The sequence below is a fragment of the Lissotriton vulgaris genome, chromosome 8 (assembly GCF_964263255.1).
Source record: "Lissotriton vulgaris chromosome 8, aLisVul1.2, whole genome shotgun sequence".
Taxonomy (NCBI): Eukaryota; Metazoa; Chordata; class Amphibia; order Caudata; family Salamandridae; genus Lissotriton; species Lissotriton vulgaris.
In genome coordinates, this window is record NC_141696.1 from 1,434,805,148 (window position 1) to 1,434,825,457 (window position 20,310).

Genomic DNA, 20,310 nt, shown 5'->3' on the forward strand with positions numbered 1-20,310 from the left:
GTGTGTGCTGAAGTGTGCCAAGTGGATCTGGGACATGATTCGGGGTGTTTGCGGGTGTGCATTGTGCTAAGCCTCATTGTGCATGTATGCCATTGTGCCCAGCTCCCCCTGTCCCCCCAGCCCCTGTTCGTTGCACTCCCTGTTGATGTTGTGTCAGGTCTTGTCACGCTGGGTCCGTACTCCCTACTCCTTGCATCGTCTCTACACTGATGACTGTGGCCTGGGTTTCCTCCAACTCCTCCTGTGGTGCTGGACTGCCACCTCCTATCACCTTTGCTACCTTCCTGTTGGCAGCGGGTTGGTGCCTGGTTTAGGTGGTCACATCATATTGGCACCGCTTGGCCTCCTGGATTGGCCTCCTCGGCACTCCGACTGCAATCCAGGTGGTCTGCTAGTGTGTCAGTTGCTGGTAGTGTTCTGTCACCTCTGTGATGCTGGTCTTGTTTTCATGCGGTCTGCACCCCGTCCTCCTCTCCCTCTTCTCCTTGGCCTTCCCCGACCCCATTGTTCGTTGCTGGTAGTCTGTGAGGGTTGTGGGGTTCGAGTTAGCATCTGCACTGGGTCAGGGTGCATCCTTATTGCTACGTGCTTTGGCTTGTTTCTGGTGTATATTTCCTGAGGTATTCATGGAGCATTTTCCCACCAGACGCATGGGATTTGCAGGCCTGTGGCTGATTTTCGCTACTTTTGTACCGCGTTTGGCCTCATCGCATGTTTTTTTGCGTTCGCGTATCGCATTTTTGCGGCGTGGCGTTGATTTTCACGCGGACATTTGCCGCGTTGTCTTGTGTCTTTTGCATGTTACCGCTGCACAGGGAATTCCACATTGCCACGGGATTATTTTCCCGCGATGGACTGCAATGTTGAAAGTTGCGTTACGCTACTCTTGCGGTAGTTATCACACGTACTGCTGGAGAACTGAAGGACCTGCTTACAGATCTAAACTTGGTCCAACACATCCACTTACCCACTCACCAGAAGGGCCATAGCCTGGACCAAATTTGGACACATAATCTACCACCATTTTCTCCCACTATCAGTCCTTGTATTTGGTCAGACCATTATTTCATCCAGTTCCCGCTAGTAATTCAAGGGCAGCTTAAGGCCAAACCTTCTTTGGGAAAAGAGTTCCGTAAATGGAAATCCATGGACCGTTCTGGGTTCATGGATATGTTGAACAATACCCTTCCCCTATCAGGCGAAGACTTGGAGGTTGACGAAAGGGCATTGTCCTCCTGGCTCCTCCATGCAGCAGATCTGTTCGCCCCCTCCGTACACCTGTCTAACATTAGAGGTAATGATGCCCACAAATGGTTCACCCAGGAACTTAGAGCACTTAAACTAGGGGTTCGACAAAAAGAAAGACAGTGGAGAGCCACTTATTCCCCACAGGATAGGGAAATTTTCTGCGCTACCAGGAAAAAATATCAAAAAATTTTAAGCCAACACAAACTTAACTACTTTTCTACAATAATTTTATCTTCACTTAACAAGTCTAAAGACATTTTTAATATAGTCAATGAACTCTGTGACAACGACAGGACAGCCCCCTCAATAGCTCCCACGCAGAAGCTATGTGATTCCCTGAATAACTTTTTCAGAGAAAAAATTGTCATTATTAAGTCGAGCATTGCTAGCTCCCCAACGTTACTTCCTTTGGATGACGTTTTTTATAATCCCTCTGTACTAGATGCCTTCCCGGCCATCGATGGTAAAACTTTTTCTTCATTGTTGGCGAGGGTTAAGTCCGGATCCCCAAATGACATCTGCCCCCCCCACATTTTCTCTGAAATCGGTCAGACTATTCCTCAGGGTATCCTGCCTCTACTAAACAAATCATTGGCCCAGGGCAGGGTACCTACTGGGTTCAAACACGCCCTGTTAATCCCTCTGATAAAAAAACTGGGTCTGGACCCACGGGACTCATCAAATTACCGTCCCATTTCCTTGTTGCCGTTCCTATCTAAGATATTGGAGGCTCATGTCTCCAACTGTCTTTCTAACTTTGTGGAAACCACGGGGTTTTTGGAGCCCAACCAAGCTGGGTTCCGTCCAGGCCACTCGACCGAGACGGTAACCCTGGCAGTCCAGAACACACTTCGGTGCAATGCAGACAGGAACGTCCACCAGGCACTGGTACTCCTTGACCTGTCTGCTGCATTCGACACGGTCGACCACAACATTTTGGTCGGCCGTGTCGGGCAGGCAGGCCTCAGAGGTGCTGCCCTGAGCTGGGTGGAATCATTTTTGTCTGACCGGACTCAAGCAGTGAGACTGGGCACCTTCACAGCCCCTAGAATTAAGAACGACTGCGGTGTCCCTCAGGGCTCTTCCCTGTCCCCCCTCCTATTTAATATATACCTGCGTCCCCTCTTGTACTCCTTGAGGAAATTCAAAGTGTGGATCTTTAACTATGCAGATGATCTGCAATTGATTTTCCCCTTAGGCTCGCCTGACGCTGTTACTGAGTTTAGGGAGGTCATGGCTCACATCCAGAGGTGGATGGGCCTTAACCACCTAAAACTCAACCCAGGCAAGACTGAACTAATCTTGCCTGGGAAGAGTGAACTCAGCTGGGGACCTCAATTTTGGCCTCCGGAGATGGGGAATCCCCCTTCCAAATCCCGCACGGTCAAGAGCCTTGGAGTCACCTTTAGTGAAGACCTCTCTTTGAAAAGTCAGGTAGGGACAGTTGTCTCCGCCTGCTTCTTTCAGCTGCGCAAGATTAGAAAGATTGCCCATCTCCTAACCCACTCAGCCCTGATACAGGTGACCATCGCCCTTGTGCTGTCTAGGCTGGACTACTCAAATAGTTTATATTTGGGTCTTCCAGCCGGGCAGCTCAAGAGGCTGCAGCTAGTTCAAAACCAGGCGGCAAGGCTGGTCTGTGGGCTTCCTAAATGGCAGTCCATCAGACCAGGCCTGGCAGATCTGCATTGGCTGCCGATAGCCCAGAGGGCTGCCTTTAAAACCGGCTGCATCATCTTCAGGGCGCTACAAGGAAAGGGCCCCAAATTTATCATCAACTTGCTTGCTAAATATGTCCCCTCTCGCAACCTTCGGTCCAGTTACAAAAGCCTGCTCACGGTGCCTGTTGTTAGGAAACAACGTCAGGGCGGCAGCTCCTTTCACTTTCTTGCTGCCTCCCTCTGGAATTCCCTGCCAGCTTCCTTAAGGTCACACGAGGATATTCTGGCCTTCAGACAAGCCTTTAAGACCTGGCTTTTTAGAGAAGCCTATCCTTAGTTGTTTCAGTCTGTCCTTCTGTCGTTGTGTTGTGTTTCTAGAAAACTTCCTACAGCGCCATGAAGCCTACGGGCGTACGCGCGCTTTATAAATCAAATTTAACATAACATAACATAACGTACTTGTGAATATACCCCTCAGTGGATTTTCTGAAAGTTTGTTTAACTCTGCTTTGAAACTATTATTTCTATCCATATATAGCTTCAATGAATTTAGTAATGCCTTTTTCATTTTTATGCAATACGGTACATATTTTACAAACTCCCTACTGGCCAACATGAATAATAGTGACTTCTACTGATATATCAGAAACAAACATGGAAAAAATGGAACAAAATATTCTGCAGAAAAAGTCAAGCAGCATAAATATCACCAACAAAGTACAAAGATGTATGATAAAGGGACATCACACCATGCCTTCGACAGAAACTGCCATGGTTTAAGCCTTAAATGAAGTTAGATTAGATCTGTATCTATTTTTTAACTGCAGACATTTGCAGACATTTCATAAAAATGATAACCGTGCTAATTGCCATCGAAATTGTGCCACAAGATGCCATGAAAAGAACTTCTATAACGAACCACCTGTGATTCTGTGCAGTTAATCTCCCTGTACCTAAAGAAAATATGAATCTGACATATCATTGCACGCAAGGAGAGGTGTAAGAGGATGACGAGTTGTAGTCAGGAGCACAATTGCCCTGGTGTCATTAACTCTGTGTATCGCGAGCCAACGACACGTGGCTGTGGGCCACTGCTGACAACTGCCTGTGGCCTACACTGCGGTCCAGTCGACCACACATTTTAGCAATAGCCGAGTTCATATCATTGTACCGGCATCATCGCAGACTGCCTGTTATGTTATTTGTACTTATAAAGCGCACTGCGACCCTAGAGAGTCCTGGTGCTGAGTACTGGTAAATAAACAAACAGAATCCACTTCTCGAGTATGGGGCGTATCCTCCACAGTTGGGGAACACCTTCCTTGTTTTGGGGTCCCCTCACACACCAACAGGCCCCTTGGTGTCATGCACTATCATCGGGGTCACCGTACCCCTCTCCGGGGTACGGCGTGCTGCGACCTACGGTTACGCGGGAGCACTTGATAGGCTATGTGTTGTGTGGATGGGGGATTTTTATGTGAGTGTATGGTGGGGTTTTAATCTAGGTGAGGGTTAAAAAAGGACCTGGCTCGTGGGGTGACTAAAAATATTTAATAAGCCCCCGGGCTGGTGCTATTAAAATTAAAGTGTGGGAGGTTATCATGCAGACAATGTGCATTACCCCCTCTCGGTGTGCGTCGACATGTTTCGGTGTAAAGACACCTTCTTCAGGACGGGGTACACAAATCCCCACCTTACTCACATTTCTCTAACTTGTATTAGAATCTCCAATAAAAAGTGAGAACTACAGTGCAGGTAAAACAATGTACCTAAGAAAAACGTTGCTTTTTAGTCAACCTGTCAAGGAAAAGAAGACAACATTTTTTTCTGGTAGTCTCCTTCTCAACAGCCATAGGTAAGGTGACCAGTGGTTACAGGTGACAAACTCGCGGTCAAGACTATTACTATAGGTGTCTATTGTGCCTATAGTGGGATAAAAACACAAGGACACTGACATAAAAACATAAAACACACACTTGTAGATGTAATGTTTAGCGTACTTTCAGAGCATGACACCGCTTATGGTAAAATTGTTTGAGCAAAATGTTTTGTGCCCCTGTAAAGAAAAAGAGACACTTCATGCTTTTAAGTGCTATTAACATACTGTTTTGATTTGATTGAACAGCTTCATGAGCCAAACGTCCGGGTCTGGTATGCTATTTAGCACCTGTTTGGAGAAAACGGATGTTCAAATCCCCAATCTACTTACATTAGCGTCGTGGAGACAGTAGATGCTCTTTACCCCAAACTACTCACGATTTCAACGAGGAAATTCCTCCCGATCGACCCCTCCGTGGCTCCGGTGATTATGCCAAGTGGAGTCAAAAGTACGGGTTTTTTTTTCCTTACCCGCGTTAGAGTTAATTGTTTGATTGGTTAATTAGTGTTTCCTTTATGTTCATATAAGGATTTATGTCGGTTCTGCTCTCGACTCGCTCTGTTAGCGTGCCCGGTTCGCGCATGCGCACGTGTATTTCCATGATCTAGTTGGATATGCGCATGCGTTTACTGCCGGTACGTTCATTTTTTGCTTGGCGCTTCGAAGGGTAGTGTTACGAATGTGCGCATGCATTTATAAACATCCCTTTTAGGCATGCTGCAGTGGTGTTGAGTGCATGGGCTCGATAGAGGCAAGGCTGAGCATAACCGATGTTGTGAGCTCCGCCGTTAGATATCTGATCGGTTGACTCCTCATGGTGAACACAGTTGCTCCCAAAGCGCAATGGTTGTGCTAATTCTTACCACCTCTCTAATAAAAAATGAAAATTGCGGCAGATTTCAGTGGTGTTGTGAGATCAGAGCCTAATAAGCTCATGTTAATACAACTGCGTGCATTCAGTTAGTATCGTCTGACATACAGAGTTACTCTCCGTGGGAACCAAAGGGAATCTCGAGGGATACTGCCTATGTTAACTGTCCCCAGGGAATGTTATCATTTAAGCCAAGGGTGTTAGTCCCCAGTCTGAAAACCCCTCTTTGCTCCTTCTCAAAGAGTCCTTGTTCCGATGGTAGCTGTTCAACTACTGTCCATTTGATGTCATTGATACAATGTTCACTTTCCAAGAAGTGGGTGGCCATTTTCGTTGTTATCTTCTTGCACCGTATGTTGCTCTTGTGCTCACCAATTCGCACTTTCACTGGTCTCATGGTCATATCAATGTATTCCAATTTACAAGGGCAGGTAATCATGTAAATAAAATTGTTGCTAATACAATTGGTTAGTTTTCGTTGCTCCCACTTGGTTCCATTGGCAAAGATAAAATGTTTACTTTTCTGTGTGAGATGGCAGTTCGCACAGTTTCCACATGGGTAGTGGCCTCCCAGTCCATGTTGCGAGAGCTGTAGTTGTTGTTGTAGTTTTGGGCGTGTATGAACCAGCATGTCCTTGAGATTTTTGCCTCGTTTGTGGGCAAATAGTGGTTTTTCAATGTTCAGAGTACCACTCGTTAGGATTCGCCAATGCTTGTTCAGTAGTTTGGATACTTCATTAGTTTGGGAGCTGTAAGTAGTGACGCAGATCGGTCTGGTGGCTACCTGATCTGTTTGGATTTTGTTTTCCAACAATGCTTCCCGGTGGTTGTTTCTCGCCCTTTTCATTGCATTGTTAATGATTCTCTCAGGTTACTGTCTGTTCTGTAGTTTGTTTTTTAAGTCTTGTGCTTGTGCCTTATAATCCTGGATCTGGGTACAGTTTCGTCTTAACCGCAGGAATTGTCCGTACGGTAAATTGGTTCGTAAATGCCGCGGGTGGAAGCTGTCATACCGGAGGAGACAGTTCCTTGCGGTTGGTTTGAAGTGGGTAGTGGTTTGAAGTTTGCCATCCTTGGGAAAAATGTTCAGATCGAGGAATACCAGTGTCTCACTTGAAACTGTATGCGTGAACTTCAGGAAACGGTTCTGTAGGTTCAGCCATTCCATGAACTCAGATACTGATTTGTGGTTACCCTGCCATATCACAAGCACATCGTCGATGTACCTCCTCCATAAGTTGATGTGATGTCTGTATGGGTTGCTGGTGTGTAGGATTTTTGTGCTTTCTAAATGGTGCACGTACAGTCCCGCCAGGCTCGGCACAAAAGTACTGCCCATGCTGGTGCCGTGGCGCTGGTGGTAGAGCGTCCCCTCGAATTCAAAAACGTTTTTAGTTAATGCCAACGTGATGCATTCCATTACCACTCCTCATGGGGTCTGGTACTTCTAGTGGGCACTGTACAAAACCTCCTCAATAATTGATATGGTTTCAACATGAGGGAGGCTAGTGTACAGGCTTTCCACGTCTAGACTTAGCAATAGTTGGCTGTCTGGATCGAAGTTGAGGTCTTGTAAAAGTTGCAGAACAGATTTGGTGTCCTTGAGATAGGTATCTGTCCCTTGTACTAAAGGGCGTAAAAAAGCATTCGAGAATTTTGATATGGGCTCTAGGATGGAGCCTAACCCTGAGACAATCGGTCTTCCGGGCGGATTTTTCAGATTTTTATGAATTTTGGGGATACAGTAGAAATAGGGTGTCTTTGGTGATTTTTGGATTAAAAATTCCGCCTCCTTTTTTGATAGCCAATTATGTGCCGAGGCTTCTTCTACCATACATCGGATAGTGATCCTGATTGATTCTGTTGGATCTTAGGGTAGGATAGTATAATTCCGTTGGTCCGACAACAACCTAAGGCACTCTTTTTTATAGGCTGCTGTCGTCTGTATTACTATCGCTTCCACTTTGTCAGCGGGCTTGATGGTCATGTCATGATTGTTCGCCAACTCACGAATGGCTTCATGTTGGCGGCAGCTAGTGTTGTGGAAGACCTGGCGATTTTCCTTGTCCATTTCTTTTAGTTCAGTCATGACAGCATTTTCATAAGCTAGAACTTCAATGGGTAGGGCATTGTCTGGTGGGACAAAAGTTGACTTGGGTCTTAAGCCCGTGTCGGTTTCGGTGGGTTTCTCCTTCCCCTTGAAAAAGACCTGTAACTTGATTTTGCGGATGAACTCTTGTACTTCCGTGTGTAATTTAAGTAGGTCCAGCTTGTTAGTGGGGACGAAACCCAGTCCTTTGTCTAGGACTTCTTTTTGAGTGTCTGTTAGTTCCCATGGGGTGATATTTATCACTAGGTCACCCTCCGGATGGTGGATGGGTTGTCTGGTAGGGCCCCCGTCATGCTCCTTGTGTTCATCCGTGGGTCCGTTTGGATCGGGTCCTGCCACAACACTGTGTTTCCTTTTCTGTTTCAGCTGCGGTGCGGTCCAGGGCGTGAGCCTAAAAAAGGCTGGTTCTGATAAAACCCAGTATCAAACTCATTCCCCCATTGTTGGTACAAATCGCCTGGTGGTGGCGGGCCATAGTTATATGGTGGGAAAGGGGCTGGTCCTCCGTACTGGGAGTAAAAAGGTTGTGGTTTGTAACCCCTCCATCCTCTTTGTCTTGGATGTTGTTGGCTTCTTTGTCTCTGTGTGCCATTGTACCTAGAGTTGCTGCTTGTACTTGACCCTGACGATCCGGTATCGGAACCGTCGCTGTCATTGTCGCTGTTAACGTTGCGTGGGACGTAGTCATCCTTCGTGTATGGGTACGCAGTTTCCGGGGTAAAGCGATCTTTGTCTTTCCCTAGTTTTTTGAATTTACTTTGTTGGAGTGTGGCCTCGAAATCCGACATCTGTTGGTTTAACTCACCCAATCTTTTTTTCAGTTCCGCTGGTTTTATGTATGTTTTTAGTTGTACCTCAATTTTTTGTATGTCAATTTTCAACTCCTGTGTGATTCGTTTGGCTGTTTTTATGATTAGTACTAACCAATCCCGTGTACAGTGCCACGAAATTAGTGAGCATTCCTTTTTGAAAAGCTTGTCCGATTGAATGAAAGGTTAATTCCTGACCAATAACCCTTGTGGCGCAATCCTATTTCGCAGATATTCAGTCATAAGGAGGCCATGGAGGGCTGCTTTGATCTGTGTCCTTCTAAGATTCATCAGCTCATCCCAGTCGGCCACGCTTGGTCCCGGATCGGTGCTGTTCAGGCCTTCAAAAGGGTTGACTGCCGCCGGAATCTCATCAATTTCTTCCTCTGCAAACATGAGTCCATGTTCAGACTCCATCGTGCTGTTGGTGTGTGTCTACGATTAATGTGTGTGTTTTATGTAGTGTATCAGTGTTACTAGTGGGAATAGGGGAACTCCCGCAGCTGTGCGCTGCCTAAATGCTGTCAATAACAAAAAGGGGAGAGAGAGAAAATAAATCGAAATGGATTCGTTCTCCCTGAACATATGCAAATAAACACACAGAATCCACTTCTCGAGCCAAAGGTCTGGGTCTGGTATGCTATTTTAGCACCTGTTTGGAGAAAACGGATGTTCAAATCCCCAATGAAGCATGACACCAAGGGGCCTGTTGGTGTGTGACGGGACCCAAAAACAAGGAAGGTGTTCCCCAACTGTGGAGGATACGCCGCATACCCGAGAAGTGGATTCTGTTTGTTTATTTGCATATGTTCAGGGAGAACGAATCCATTTCGATTTATTTTCTCTCTCTCCCCCTTTTGTTATTGATAGTATTTAGGCAGCGCACAGCTGCGGGAGTTCCCCTATTCCCACTAGTATCACTGATACACTACATAAAACACACACATTAATCTTAGACACACACCAACAGCACGATGGAGTCTGAACATGGACTCACGTTTGCAGAGGAAGAAATTGATGAGATTCTGGCGACAGTCAACCCTTTTGAAGGCCTGAGCAGCACCGATCCGGGACCGAGCGTGGCCGACTGGGATGAGCTGATGAATCTTAGAAGGACACAGATCAAAGCAGCCCTCCATGGCCTCCTTATGATTGAATATCTGCGAAATAAGATTGCACCACAAGGGTTATTGGTCCGGAATGCACCTTTCATTTTCCAATCGGACAAGGTTTTCAAAAAGGAATGGTCACTGTACACAGGATTGGTTAGTACTAATCATAAAAACCGCCAAATGAATCACACAGGAGTTGAAAATTAACATACAAAAAATTGAGGTACAACTAAAAACATACATAAAACCAGCGGAACTGAAAAAAAGATTGGATGAGTTAAACCAACAGATGTCGGATTTCGAGGCCACACTCAAACAAAGTAAATTCAAAAAACTAGGGAAAGACAAAGATCTCTTTACCCCGGAAATTGCGTACCCATACACAAAGGATGACTACGTCCCACGCAACGTTAACAGCGTCAATGACAGCGACGGTTCCGATACCGGATCGTCAGGGTCAAGTACAAGCAGCAACTCTAGGTACAATGGCACACAGAGACAAAGAGGCCAACAACATCCAAGACAAAGAGGATGGAGGGGTTACAAACCACAACCTTTTTACTCCCAGTACGGAGGACCAGCCCCTTTCCCACTATATAACTATGGCCCGCCACCACCAGGCCATTTGTACCAACAATGGGGGAATGAGTTTGATACTGGGTTTTATCAGAACCAGCCTTTTTTAGCCTCACGACCTGGACCGCGCCGCGGCCGAAACGGAAAAGGAAACACAGTGTTGTGGCAGGATCCGATCCAAACGGACCCACGGATGAACACAAGGAGCATGACGGGGGCCCTACCAGACAACCCATCCACCAGCCGGAGGGGGACCTAGTGATAAATATCACCCCATGCGAACTAGCAGACACTCAAAAAGAAGTCCTGAACAAAGGACTGGGTTTCGTCCCCATTAACAAGCTGGACCTATTTAAATTACACACGGAAGTACAAGAGTTCAACCACAAAATCAAGTTACAGGTCTTTTTCAAGGGGAAGGAGAAACCCACCGAAACCGACACGGGCTTGAGACCCAAGTCGAATTTTGTCCCACCAGACAATGCCTTACCCATGGAAGTTCTAGCTTATGAAAATGCTGTCATGACTGAACTAAAAGAAATGGACAAGGAAAATCTCCAGGTCTTCCACAACACTAGCCGCCGCGAACATGAAGCCATTCGTGAGTTGGCCAACAATCATGACATGACCATCAGGCCCGCTGACAAAGGGGGAGCGATAGTAATACAGACGACAGCAGCCTATAAAAAAGAGTGCCTTAGGTTGTTGACGGACCAACGGAATTATACTATCCAACCCCAAGATCCAACAGAATAATTCAGGATCACTATCGGATGTATGGTAGAAGAAGCCTTGGCACATAATTGGCTATCAAAAAGGAGGGGGAATTTTTAATCCAAAAAACACCAAAGACACCCTATTTCTACTGCATCCCCAAAATTCATAAACATCTGGAAAATCCGCCCGGAAGACCGATTGTCTCAGGGATAGGCTCCATCCTAGAGCCCCTATTAAAATTCTCCGATGCTTTTTTACGCCCTTTAGTACAAGGGACAGATACCTATCTCAAGGACACCAAATCTGTTCTGCAACTTTTACAAGACCTCAACTTCGATCCAGACAGCCAACTATTGCTAAGTCTAGACGTGGAAATCCTGTACACTAGCCTCTCTCATGATGAAACCATATCAATTATTGAGGAGGTTTTGTACAGTGTCCACTGGAAGTACCAGATCCCACGAGGAGTGGTAATGGAATGCATCACGTTGGCATTAACTAAAAACTTTTTTGAATTCGAGGGGACCCTCTACCTTCAGCGCCAGCATGGGCAGTACTTTCGCGCCGAGCCTGGCGGGACTGCACGTGCACCATTTAGAAAGCACAAAAATCCTACACACCAGCAACCCATACAGACAGCACATCAACACCTGGAGGTGGTACATCGACGATGTGCTTGTGATATGGCAGGGTAACCACGAATCAGTATCTGAGTTCATGAAATGGCTGAACCTACAGAACCGTTTCCTGAAGTTCACGCATACAGTTTCAAGTGAGACACTGGTATTCCTTGATCTGAAAATTTTTCCCAAGGATGGCAAACTTCAAACCACTACCCACTTCAAACCAACCGCAAGGAACTGTCTCCTCCGGTATGACAGCTTCCACCCGCGGCATTTACAACTAATTTACCGTACGGACAATTCCTGCGGTTAAGACGAAACTGTACCCAGATCCAGGATTATAAGGCACAAGCACAAGCCTTAAAAAACAAACTACAGAAAAGACAGTATCCTGAGAGAATCCTTAACAATACCATGAAAAGGGCGAGAAACAACCACCGGGAAGCATTGTTAGAAAACAAAATCCAAACAGATCAGGTAGCCACCAGACTGATCTGCGTCACTACTTACAGCTCCCAAACTAATGAAGTATCCAAACTACTGAACAAGCATTGGCGAATCCTAACGAGTGGTACTCTGAACATTGAAAAACCACTATTTGCCCACAAACGAGGCAAAAATCTCAAGGACATGCTGGTTCATACACGCCCAAAACTACAACAACAACTACAGCTCTCGCAACATGGACTGGGAGGCCACTACCCATGTGGAAACTGTGCGAACTGCCATCTCACACAGAAAAGTAAACATTTGATCTTTGCCAATGAAACCAAGTGGGAGCAACGAAAACTAACCAATTGTATTAGCAACAATTTTATTTACATGATTACCTGCCCTTGTAAATTGGAATACATTGATATGACCATGAGACCAGTGAAAGTGCGAATTGGTGAGCACAAGAGCAACATACGGTGCAAGAAGATAACAACGAAAATGGCCACCCACTTCTTGGAAAGTGAACATTGTATCAATGACATCAAATGGACAGTAGTTGAACAGCTACCGTCGGAACAAGGACTCTTTGAGAAGGAGCAAAGATGGGTTTTCAGACTGGGGACTAACACCCTTGGCTTGAATGATAACATACCCTGGGGACAGTTAACATAGGCAGTATCCCTCGAGATTCCCTTTGGTTCCCACGGGGAGTAACTCTGTATGTCAGACGATACTAACTGAATGCACGCAGTTGTATTAACATGAGCTTATTAGGCTCTGATCGCACAACACCACTGAAATCTGACGCAATTTTCATTTTTTATTAGAGAGGTGGTAAGAATTAGCGCAACCATTGCGCTTTGGGAGCAACAGTGTTCACCATGAGGAGTCAACCGATCAGATACCTAACTAACGGCGGAGCTCACAACATCGGTTATGCTCAGCCTTGCCTCTATCGAGCGCATACACTCAACACCACTGCAGCATGCCTAAAAGGGACGTTTATAAATGCATGCGCACATTCGGGACACTACCCTTCCAAGCGGCAAGCAAAAAACGAAGGTACCGGCAGTAAACGCATGCGCATATCCAAATAGATCATGGAAATACACGTGCGCATGCGCGAACCGGGCACGCTAACAAACCGAGTCGCGAGCAGAACCGACATACATCCTTATATGAACATAAAGGAAACACTAATTAACCAATCAAACAATTAACTCTAACGCGGGTAAGGATATAAAAACCCGTACTTTTGACTCCACTTGGCAAAATCACCGGAGCCACGGAGGGGTCGATCGGGAGGAATTTCTTCGTTGAAATCGTGAGTAGTTTGGGGTAAAGAGCAGCTACTGTCTCCACGACGCTAATGTAAGTAGATTGGGGATTTGAACATACGTTTTCTCCAAACAGGTGCTAAATAGCATACCAGACCCAGACGTTTGGCTCATGAAGCTTTTCAATCACATCAAAACAGTATGTTAATAGTACTTAAAAGCATGAAGTGTCTCTTTTTCTTTACAGGGGCACAAAACATTTTGCTCAAACAATTTTACCATAAGCGGTGTCATGCTCTGAAAGTACTCTAAACATTATATCTACAAGTGTGTGTTTTATGTTTTTATGTCAGTGTGTCTAGTTTGTCCTTGTGTTTTTATCCCACTATAGGCACAATAGACACCTATAGTAATAGTCTTGACCGCGAGTTTGTCACCTGTAACCACTGGTCACCTTACCTATGGCTGTTGAGAAGGAGACTAACAGAAAAAAAATGTTGTCTTCTTTTCCTTGACAGGTTGACTAAAAAGCGACGTTTTTGTTAGGTACATTGTTTTACCTGCACTGTAGTTCTCACTTTTTATTGGAGATTCTAATACAAGTTAGAGAAACGTGAGTAAGGTGGGGATTTGTGTACCCCGTCCTGAAGAAGGTGTCTTTACACCGAAACATGTCAACGCACACCGAGAGGAGATAATGCACATTGTCTGCATGATAACCTCCCACACTTTAATTTTAATAGCACCAGCCCGGGGGCTTATTAAATATTTTTTAGTCACCCCACAAGCCAGGTCCTTTTTTAACCCTCACCTAGATTAAAACCCCACCATACACTCACATAAAAATCCCCCGTCCACACCACACATAGCCTATCAAGTGCTCCCGCGTATCCGTAGGTCGCAGCACGCCGTACCCCGGAGAGGGGTACGATGACCCCGATGATGAAGCATGACACCAAGGGGCCTGTTGGTGTGTGAGGGGACCCAAAAACAAGGAAGGTGTTCCCCAACTGTGGAGGATATGCCCCATACCCGAGAAATGGATTCTGTTTGTTTATTTGCATTTGTTCTGGGAGAACGAATCCATTTCGATTTATTTTCTCTCTCCCCCTTTTGTGATTGATAGCTGAGTACTGGTAACCTGGGGAGTGACAGCCGATTAAAGGGAGAAAACCCATGTTTTCAAATCCTTGCAAAAGGAAACAAGGTTTGGTGCATTTCTAAGATGGAGGGGAAGTTCGTTCCAAGCTTCTGAACATTAAGATAGAGACCGTTGCAATAGTCTAGATGGGACATAATGAGTAGAGTGATGACCGTCCTTAGGGTATCTGCCAAAAGGAAAAACTTGATTTTTTTAATGATTCTGAGGACCATGAAGCATGCTGAGGTTACCTGATTCACTTTGTTCCCCATGGAAAGTTTGTTGTCCACCATGACTCCCAAATTCTTAGCTTTCCTTGAGTGTAGGGCACGATCCCAGGTCCTCCGGCCACCAGTCTTGGGTCCAGACTCTGGGATTATTTCCAAATTACAGCACCTTCGTTTTAGCTGAGTTGAGCTTTAAACAGTTGAACGACATTGTAGGAGAGTAGGGTCTGCTATCCTATGGTCACCCCAAATTTTTGCTTTTTGCTTCACTGGTTTCTGACTTAATGTGGCTGTGGGCCTGCTAATCAGACCCACAGCCTGCTGTTCTCTCTCTAAATTACTGCCAATGCACTCTAGGTGCATTACGAATTGGAACTGGTTCACCTTATGAGCCCCTGTAATAGTGCACCCTAGGTGCCCAGGGCATAGGTGTATCCAAGGCCTACCAGGGGCTGCAGCACGTATTGTGCCACCCCTGGCCTGGCCTCCATATTTGACACAACTGGCTGATCACTCAGCTGGGGTAAGTCGGTGTAACCACCTCTTACTTAGGTACAGTATGTCTGTGCCTAACCCTAAACTGGACACATATGTTCCTATCAGCCACTCCTATGGAAGGCCTCATCAATCCTAGAGGCAGAGTGCTTGGAAATATGTGAGATGGTGCTCTGGCATGAGCTGAGCCTGTCTGCAGCTGTCGGGAACCACTCCCTAAGCTGTTCTGGGATATTGCCATACCATATACTCTTAAGTGCATTATAATCCTCGCGGTTAAATGCTATCTTTGGTTTGGCTTTATCAAAACATGTCGAGTAAGGTGTCATACGAATTGGAATACTATCCCCTCGCCAATTCTGGCGACGGGGATAGCATTCCACCCTTCTAGAGGGACACGACATGTGTGTAGCCTTAACCCCGGTTAAAGTTAAACAGAGCCTCAGCTCCACAAAATGGACGCTGCCACCACAGACACAAGTCTGGCCTCCTGCTGCTGACCGAAACTCGGCAGATGGTGGCCTGGACAAAGGGTTTCCTGCCTTGGGAGGTGCGAGCACCACCCCAGACAGGATTTTGTGTATTGGGTAGGACAGGGCTGAATAGAATCAGACATGCCCGGGGCACACAAGGTGTCCCCGTGCATAGGCCAGCCCAAACCGGTTCTGGGGCCTTCCAGCCCCAGTCCTGGCGCGGAGCTGGACAAAGGAAAGGGGGTGTAACCGCCCCCCTTCCTGGTTCCTCCCAGAGGAGGGACCTAGTAGGTGATCCACCCCCTAGATTGGAATAAGAGGGGGAGCAGTGCCATTGCACAGCAGATCATCCTGAAATCAACTTAAAACTAAGAAGAAGACTGGACTTCGACATTCTGCTGCACAGAAGACTGAAGAAGAATCTCCCTTGTGGCCAAGGAGTGACCACCCTGTGAACACAGGTACCAACCAGCAACTCGACGTCTGCTTTGCCGCCGCCTCCCGCCGGAGCCCGAGCCCAGAGCACGACAAGAACCAGATTCCCAGACCTCTCAGAGCCCGATCCACAGTCCCTGCAAAGAAGGGACCCGTGGAGGCACCGAGTGACGTGGGACCGGACCTCTTGGAAGACACTCGTAAAGCTGACTGCGCAGCTTCAGAGGCATCCTCGACGTTGTGCTTTGGGGATTGAGAACCCCCACCACCGAGCAGCCCTTGCACCGAAGATCAGCCCTCCAGCATCTCCACGATCTGCGTGGGGCCCTTTTGCATTGTGCCACTCGACGCGCCATCCCGGCCACTAGCCACGTGGTCAGCGGCCATCTTGGCGACGAACCCGAAGATTTAAACAGCAGGTCTGGTTGCTCCAGACCTACCCAAGCTCCTGTGAAAAGGAGCACCCGCTCTGACCTTGCTGGTCCGAGTGAACAGCATCTTTCAACTTCTGCGTGGCTTGCACTTGCCAAGGCCTGTTTGCTCCGATCAGGTCGCCGACACCGCCAACAGCGAGAAGCCTACGTGGGACAGCTCGTGACCGACTCCTGGACGTCCTCGACCCCGGGTATCCACGTGGCTGCAGAAAGAAGCTACCCAACAACGCCTGTTTGCACCCGACATCGCCTGGTTCCAATCTGGTTCCACGGTAGTCACTGGCTAGTGACTTTGAACATTGTCCCCTCTGCTTTCAGGTCTTCACATCTTCAGATCCACCCTTGGATCCACCGGAACTCTTCTCATCGAGCTGCCTGCAGCATCTTCAGCTCCAAGCACCATCGACCAGCGTGACGAAACCCGACACAACTTCGACCCTGTGCACCCGCTTCCTGTGGGTGAGGTAACTCAGCTCCGCCGGTGCTCCTGCACTGGTACACATCCCAAGGGCCTGTGTTTTAAGTTTCAGCTCCGTAGGTCACTCGGAAGGTTCCTAACTTTCTAACTTTGTGCTTTTTACGCACCATAGACTTTGTATTGCGAAGTGCGTGCACTTTGAACACTGCACCCGAGTCCCGTGGGCCTTTCCCGACTTAGTTAACTCCAGTCTCGAATAGCTCCAGCGATTCCCAAGGCCCTAGGCCTCTTCACTTTCCTCCTGGTATCTCTTATACCATTTTTTTAGTATATGGTTTAGGTGGCCCCTAGGGCTCATCCATATTGTGCAACTTTTGTGTATTTTAAACTGTCTTGTGATTTAACGCTTGTGCTTCTGTGCTCATAAAGAGTCCAGGGGATTTTATAGTTAATAAATCAATATATATTTTCAATATATATCTGTGTGGTGTCCCTTTCATTTGGTATTCAAGGGGGTTGTGTATGGTATAACAGCTGGCTTCACATGCCTTTCAGAGTTTAGCCTAAGACTGCTTTGTCCACGTTACCACTAGGATAACTGGTCTACAAGGTTGAATTACAACCATCATCATAAGGGTTGCTTGGCATGGTACAAAGTGATCACTAGAACTAGTGAGCATTATATACCAGGCCAACTTCTCACAGACATCCAGGTGGAAATAGAGCTCATGCATTTGTGGAACCTCTCCCCCGCCTCCCTTTCCGCTCCCTCCATTAGCGACAACACAATTTGTGTTTCATCATCGTAGGAGGTGAGCTGGAAACCAAACGACCGAATGACACTGGGCAGGGGTGCCACATAGATGTTGAAAAGCGTGGGGCTCCACGCCGAGCCTTGTGGCACCCAACAGGGGAGTGAGAAGGGTTCCAAGATGTTTCCGTTTAGATCCACCATCTGAACTCTGTCCGACAAAAAGGAATGTAATAGTTTCCATGCTGAGCCCCTCACCAGAGAGCCTATTTAACAGAACCTTATGGTGGACCGTATCAAAGGCCGCGGATAGGTCCAGGAGGATTAAGATGGCATTACCTCCCCTATCCACGGCTTCTCTGATTTCCTCGGTTGATTTTATTAGCACCAGTTCCATACTGTGAAAAGCTCTAAACCCATATTGCGATGGGTCCAAGGAATTATTGGCAGAGATAAAATTGCTTATTTGAATGTTCATCTCTTTTTCCAATATTTTGGCCGGTAATGGGAGCCTGGAGATGGGACGGTAGTTATTCACGTCCTTAGGGTCAAGGGATTGCTTCTCAATAGGTGAGAAGTGTTCCAATACTTCTGTAGGGGCGCCTAGGCTTCCTAAATCTGATGGATTGACCTCCGTCAGAGTGTTATTAATCCTGCCTGTGAGTGAGGTGAAAATGGTTTCTACTTTAGCATTAAAGAACCAGGCTAGTTTGTTACAGAATTATGCATCTCCCTGATTCTTTGGAGTGGAAGGGTTAGCTAGTTTAGAGATCGTTATAGACAATTCTTTGGAATTGGACTCAGCCATAGTAATTTGTGATGAGAAATACATTTAGCTTCCAAAAGTGTTTGCTTCTAACTGGAGATACTGATTCTGTAATTCTCCCTCTCGGCATTGTCATAGAATTTCCGCCAAATCCTCTCTGCATGTTTACAGACCAGATTCTTGACCCTAAGCTATGCTGAGTACCAGGGAGCGGTTGGGGACACCCGTTTGGGAATCCATTTTTTAAGGGGGACAAGTTGATCACAGGCATCCAAAAGCCACTTGTTATAGGTGGTAGTGGCCTCCTCCACATCCAGCGGAAGCTGGTGCATTGAATTTTCTAGAACATTTCCCAGTCTCTCCACATCCAACTTGCCCCAAGATCTAGGTTCTGTACTTGCTCCAGCTACCTCCATGTTGCTCAGCAGTTGTCCCTGTTATGCTAGTGGTTTCAGTCTCCGGTTTAATGGTGTTCACTGTTCAGGCTTGTCACAGCAGGCAGCGGGTTAGAGCTAGGACATGTAGCTTTGTCATCACCCACTCAATACGTAAGAGGAGTGGACTGGGCCGTCGTAAGTAGAGCCAACGTGGGTGTGTGAATGATAATTGCGTGCCTCTGGGCGTGGTTCTGTACTGGAAATGTGCATGAGCATGTGTCCCTGTCGCAGTGTGGGTCTACTTTGTGGGGTGTAGGTGGCCCCTGATGGGACTTAGATACCCTCTATGTGATGTATTTCTTCTTACATGGGTTCGGACACCACCCGCACCTGTTCGGACACCACCTTTTGGCATTCTGACACCTGGCATTGGAATGTGATGTGTGGCTCGGTGACATGTTGAGAGCCAGCCATGGTGGCGGGTGCTTCCTGTTGTGTGGTCTGTGCTGGGGTCTCTTCTAAGTAGATTGGCTGTCCTGCTCCTGGAGGTGGGATGCATGTTGACTTTGTATTGACATGTTTGTTGGCGCTTTGTTCTTGTTTACATGCAGACTGTATGGCAATATACATTGTGACTGTTTGGGAGGTGCTTGATTTTGATGGTGGACAGTGGACATTTGGACTACGTGACGGATGTGAGGATGCACACATACATTTCCATCGCACAGTTTCCTGCTAGGTTAGATGTAGTTGGGCTGTTTCTGCGCATGTACGGAGCCAGTTGTGTCCACTGCTCTGCAGTACCGGGGTTGCACATTGTACCACATTGCCGTCAATGTGGATGTGCTGTTCTTGCTACGTGTGTGCTGCAGTGTGCCGCGTGGATCAGGGACATGATCGAGGGTCATTGTGGGTGTGTAGTGTGCTACACATTATTGTGCATGTGTGCCATTGTGACCATCTCCCCCGTCCCCCCAGTCCCTGGTCGTTACTCGCCCTGTTGATGCTGTGTCAGGTCCTTTCGAGCTGTGTCCAGACTCCCACCTCCTTGCCCCGTCTCCACTCTGATGACTGTGGCCTCAGTTTCTCCAGTGCCTCCTGTGGCGCAGGACTCCCACCTCCTGTTGCTGTTGCTGCCTGTTGGCAGCGGGTTTGTCCTTGGTTTGGTTTTCACATCATGCCAGTGCCTCTGACCTCCTCGACACTCCGACTGCATTTACGGTAGTCCAATTGTTGGTCAGTTGATTGTAGTGTCCTGTCACCTCTGTGACGCTGATCTGGTTTTCCTGGGGACTGCACCCAGTCTTCCTCTACCTCTTCTCCTTGGCCTTCCCCAACCCCGTTGTTCCTTGCTGGTGGTCTGTGGGACTTGTGGGGTTCGCGTTCACCTCTGCTCTCTGTCAGGGTGCATCCATCTTGCTACGCACCTTGACATGTTTTTGGTGTGTATTTTTGGTTGCTTTTATAGTGCATTT

The 20,310-nt window shown here is 47.1% G+C and overlaps 1 protein-coding gene across 1 annotated transcript in view; it reads right to left on the minus strand.

The window, feature by feature from the left end:
* LOC147698893 (cell surface glycoprotein CD200 receptor 2-like) overlaps positions 1 to 20,310 on the minus strand; it is a 242,770-nt gene that overhangs the window by 72,898 nt on the left and 149,562 nt on the right. The gene's annotated exons all lie outside the window — the stretch shown is intronic.